The sequence below is a fragment of the Gobius niger genome (assembly GCF_951799975.1).
Source record: "Gobius niger genome assembly, chromosome: 6".
Classification (NCBI taxonomy): Eukaryota; Metazoa; Chordata; class Actinopteri; order Gobiiformes; family Gobiidae; genus Gobius; species Gobius niger.
The window spans coordinates 20,742,770-20,748,807 of record NC_136857.1 but is presented as its reverse complement, the minus strand read 5'-3'; positions in this window follow the sequence as shown (position 1 = coordinate 20,748,807).

Sequence of the window (6,038 nt, the reverse complement as noted above, 5' to 3'; positions counted from 1 at the left end):
TGAAGCAAACATGTAAAAAACGCTACAGTACGCTACATTCGATCACGAGTCACTGCCGTAGTGTCTTTTATAAATGACGAAAACACTTGAAAACAGCGCGTCATCTTCGCTTTTTATAAGTCTAATAAATACTACTTGTCGGTTATCCATGCAAGGCTGGCCTATCCTCCACAGAGCAGTCCCACTATAGCAGCACAAACATCCCCGTTTCCAGGCCAGGCTCCAGTGCTTTCCAGTGACTTGTCTTTTCCATACTATGTTACAGTTTTCTGGCTGTAAACGCCGACATTTAAAGACACTGAGGGTATTGTTCTGAGCGACCGATGGGGGCATTCATTTTAGTTTATGGCGTGTGGGGGATATTCACTTTTACTAAACAAGCAGAGTAAACATTTTTGCTCAACAGTTGCTCAGAGTTGTGTAATTTGGCAGGATCAGCTTCACCCATTTATCACAGGCATTTAAAATGATCACTGTGTTGTTTTATGGGTTGGGACAGGAAAAAGAGGAAATTCGCTTGGGATTTAGAGCTGAGCCTGATTCCGAGATAATAAAAGCATCCCTAACAAAGTGTCAGCGTGTTTGCATGTAGAGATTGATAATGAAATTGTCAATATCAATCTACAGCTTTACCTTCCTGTCACTCTGTTTGACATAACTCAGTGCTATTGCCATGAGGGTGTAAACTGCTAAATTACACCTCTAGCTTTTGTGTTTCTGAAGTGTTGAGATGATGAAAATGACACATGCCAAATGCAGAAAATGTCTTCAGACAAGTTTGTTCGTACACCCCATATTCATATCTTCTTTCTTGTCTAAATGCTCTAACAAATTCAGCAAAGCTCTCCCTGGGTGATCTAGAGTTAACAATAGGCTGCATGTCTGCTTGCTTTGGCTCCACAGTACACACTGTAACATTTAATCAACTTCTAGGCCAACAGTGTAATTTTCTTTCTTTTTTTTTGTGTGTGTGGAACTTTTTCTCTCTCTCTGTCTTAAACTGTAACAGTAGGGCCACTGAGTTTGCAATTATTACTCAGACTTTTTTCCCCCCCAAGTTACATAACACTTGAAAAGTCTTTTATTTTGAGCATGCCTGGTTCCACTCAACTCTTGGACAGACCACACGTCCAGACAGCTACCCCCAGTGAGCAGCAAACTCTTCTGCCTTCTTCTACTACAATGTGGCGCCCGGCGATGAAAATACACGCACAAATTCACTTTCAATGAATAAGTTATCCTGCTTTGGTACACACAGAACCTAATAGGAAGCAGGCTCGGTTTGGTACAAGGGAGACTGTTGTGGGACCCATTTGATTGGGACCAGATTCAGTGCTGGCGAGTTACTGGAGTTGCACTAGACAAAGGCGAGACGGTAAATTTCCAAATTGGCTCCACGCTCACGAAAAAAAAAAAAAAAGGCAGTGTATTGTCAGACTTCCTTTTTCAGTTTGAAGTTCTCCGAGCCGCTGGAGTACAACCTAAATAACCGCGTGTTGCTATGGAAACGCTTGAGTGTGAGTCACAATTTTAAAGCGTTACCATCAATCTGCTTTTTTTCCTTTTTTTTTTTGTTGCACTGTGCGCTGTGAAAGGGGGAGGAGTGTGGGGACTGCTACAAATCTCCGATGACTTTCCCAAAAGTTATTTCTCAGTGTATGGGGGTTACTATGGTGACTACACGCGCGTATTTCCAAGGCATATGCATCTGGGGAAGCCATCAGCGCAGTGTGGTCAGGGCGCTGTCATGGCAACAGTGGGGTGTGGTCCCAAATATCCAAGAGAAGTGGGCGGAGTTAACGTTACAAGGGGCAAATGAGGACGTGGGATGGAAACATCGGAACATGTGGTGCTCACGTGATGGTATAAAAAAGTTGGGCGAATCTCGGGATATAGAGCGGGAGAGAAATGGAGTTTATATATTAAAAGCTTGAGTGTTGAGAACAGGCGAAATGCTTCATGCCTGGAAAACATGTGGAGCAACACAAGGATGTAAATCACATACCCAGGAGCTTGTGGGCATTGGTCAAATGGGCACCGGGCCACCGAGCTGAGTAAGACCAGCTTTTTCCATGCCTCCAGCACCGCCTGTTCCTAACTCTTCATCTACAGGCAGAATTTACTCGCCTGCACTAGCTTTATCAGTTTTTGTGTTTCTTGAGTTTGTCAGGAGGATGAGTTTTCACATGTCAACAAACCTGCATATCTTTTTCACTTCACTCACTGTCTGTATGTAGGTTAAAGGAGCAGTATGCAACTTTTTAAGCAAAAAAATATATAAAATAAAGTGCGTATTTGACTTTGTAGTGACCCAGTGGCTGTATGAGTAGTCAGCATGGCGCCTTTATATTTGATCACAGTGGTTTCTACAACGCTCCAGGATCCATTGTTTTGTAGGTTTTCTGGTGAGTGGGTCTGTCTGCAGCGAAAACCTTCCAAGCAATTGATCCAGGAGCGTCCTAGAGACCACTGTGATGGAAAGTAAAGGCGCCATGCTGACCACTCATACACCCACAGTCACTACAAAGTCAAATACACACAAATATCAACTTTTGTTTTCCACATAAAAGTTGCATAATGCACCTTTAAGTTATAAATATTCGCTCAATGCTGCCATAGAAATAAACATGCAACAAACTGAACCAGCTGATTCAGTGACACTTTGCTCTCCTATGTGCATATAAACACACATCATTGTTCAGTAAAAAACAATAAAAATCCCCAACCCTGTGTGAAGCGCGATAAGATTCCACATAAACCGCTGTTATGGGCTGGAACACGTCATAGTTTGATAACATATAGCTTTAATGTGTCAATGCTTGAATATTATCGTGTTTTGTGTTGTCTTAACAAAATGTATAGGATTAAGTGAAGCAAGGTTTATTCTTCACTTTTTGTTCCTATAAGCTCTGCAGATGTGCGGTTGCCTTTATTTCTTTGTACTGCAGGTAACCACAGGCTTGGTAAACAGGGAGTAAAACCTTGCTCCTTGCTCCAGCAACTTCTTGGACAGGAATGAGAAGCATTCCTCTGATAATGCTCTTCAGCTCCACAGTGAAATTATTTCAGGCCCAGGAAGAAATTGTATGAGGGAATGAAGACAAACACATAATGGTTAAAAGAGTCAAAACATGCGCAAAATGACTAAAATATAAATAAGATGAACTCATACAACAATACACCACAAAAGGCTGCAACTCCTGACATCGCATAGTTTTTAGAATGGCAAGCACATCCTTCCTTATGAAATAATGAATAAGCACGTCACCGTACCGTAATCCTTGCGGTCATTACATAAGTGGGAGGAGCTGCGTCTGCTGTTCTTCCGCTGTTTTCTGTGAAAGATATGCATGAAAGGAAGAATGTTTGAATGTTGCATGACCTTATGTTTTTGTCAGCAACAGTTTTGAGAGAAACAGGACAGACAGAGGAGTGAAATAGTCAACAGTGTTAAAGTACCACAATGCTCAAATCTCAAATCTATCACCATCTCATCAGTACCATATAGGGATCCTCATTTCTATAGATCATTTCTGGTCAATTTTGCATACATTTCATCCATTTACATTATTAATCACTTTTGTAGGATATTTTTACCTCAATTTTGTATTCTTGTTATGATCTCTATCGCATCCATAAGGACAGCAGCATTTTAATTAAATTATCACATGATTGAATTCATCTATATTTGCTCACAGTGGCGCTTGAGCGAAAGTCATTTCAAATGTGTGGACAGAGTCTGAGCAGCACCTTCGGTCACTTGAGGCCGGCTTCTATGATCACACATTACGGCATCATTTATTCATGTCCAAAGCTTGTGAAACCGGCTGTTGCTGAGGAAAGTGAAGTAAAGGCCCGATATGCAATCTGAGAAACACGGTCTGGTCGTCTTTCACTACTTACTTACTAATGGCACAGACGCTTCAGATGAACACAATGGGGTCTTAAACACAAAGGTTGTTTAAAGTGCATAGTGCCTGTACATTTCCTCGCAGGAAGGGCTGTCGGTCACATACCAGTCATGGTAAACACAAAACAGGCTGAACCAAAGAGCGGAGACTATCAACGAAGCTTTTCCAAACTTTTTTAGGCACGACTAATGATAATCCAGTGACATTTGAAGTGAAGTTAAATCATATACTAGAAAATATGAAAAACGAAACACATATCAAGCAAAACAGGGTGTAAAATAGTTGTCAAATTAGTAAAAAAGTAGTACAAGAACAATTAGCGGTCGCTGTCGTTGCAATAGTGGCACAAGGGTGGCTCTTTACAAACAAACAAATAAACGGACAAACATCAAAATAAAATAAATAAATAAATGCATGTGTTCAAACTTAAGATCAAACTGATGACCTCCTGCAGTTTTAAGGAAGGGTAAAGGTCACCCCCCCGTTTTGCTAATCCATTTTAACCTGGGATAAACATGACATGAGATTATCTTGTCAGTAGCTTGACGATGTGATAATGACAGAGTAAAACAATAGCTGAGATCATGTGAGTCGCCCAGCTGAAAGCCTTACATGTGATTGAATAAAAAAAAAGAAGAGGGGCAGACAGCTTGTGATACCTGGCTGTGAGTCATACAACACAGACATGTTGTTAGGGCACATAAACTTACAGACAGCATCAGTGTCCTGAAAGTATACTGTGATGAGAAAGGAATGACCCACCCAACATGAAAACTATTTATTACTTAGTCTAAAGTCGTGAGCTGAATTAAACATGCAAAAAACATAGGACAACTGTGCTTGGTTGTGCCATTTATTAAAAAAAAAAAGTCTCAAAGGCTACTTTCTGTTTTGACTGCCAAGACTTCATTGGATTACAGATGTCTGACAGTCATGTGATCAGTGGAAAGATTAATCATAATTCATGCTTGGAATTGCAAAATTCAATGTACTTTCCAAGCGTTCTGTCTCTTTAATAACAAATAGGAAACGCTACTACAGTGGTGATACATGCTTTTTGTCAGTGTGTAATCAAATGTATTTTGTACTTCCTGGCTTCTATGTTTGGCTAAATTAACATTGGACTGTGCCACGTTTCCATTGCAGAGGTTGTGGCAGGAAAAGAAAGAGGTGAAGACTTAGAGTAAAGAAACTTTTGGAGAGGCATGGTTCTGGTAAAGCCAAAGCTGGTGACTCATGGTGGATGAAGGAGGAATAGAAAGAGGGGAGGAGAGCCGAAAAGGCTCGGTATTGGTTCACTCAGGCCTTCTTTTTTTTTTTTCGCTCTTTTTGGTAGAATGGTTAACAGCTGCATAAAGTTTAGTTTTTTACCAATCATTTCAAATCAAGCATCAGTTTCTGTGCTTTACTTCATATATTTATAACACTAATGCAAAAACAAGACTTCATACAGAATCTTATGGGACGCTAAAAAGTATTATTACATGGCATCTACAGTGCAGGCCTCCAGCTATTACTTCACAACCATCAATTTTGTGTGACAGTAAGCTAACGCTACCGGTTTACCAAAATAACACTACATACAGAACTTCATGTTGTCATAGTGTTGGTTTCGGAGTGACAATCAGGAATTTCTAGCCCTACAGTCATGTCTGTCTGTGTCATTAGCTCTTTAATATGGACATTTAAATACATGCTAATTAGTTTCACCCAACCCAAGTCAACTAATGTCTTTACGATCCAGTTTAACTGTTTATGCCTAAAACTCAAGTGAAACTTACCGTACAGTTAACTACTTCGAGAGTACTTTACAATACATGTATGGAAATCCTGTCAATCCATGAGCAACTACTGGTTACTAAACTATATTTTCTGCAGACATTTGAGTGTGAATGCTATGAAGTGGGGGGGAAAAAAGAGTGCAACCTTGATATAAACCTCGTAAAATCAATAAAAAGCAATAAATGTAGTTATCTTATGTGTTTTCCTTCGCACACACCTAAATCTTTGAACACACCTACATTTACAGTACCAATCATAGCGGCATTGATTTGAACTGCTGAACTCTTTTTTTTTTTTTTTTATCTCCGATCCACCCTCTTACGGCTGCTCTCTCACACATGAGCA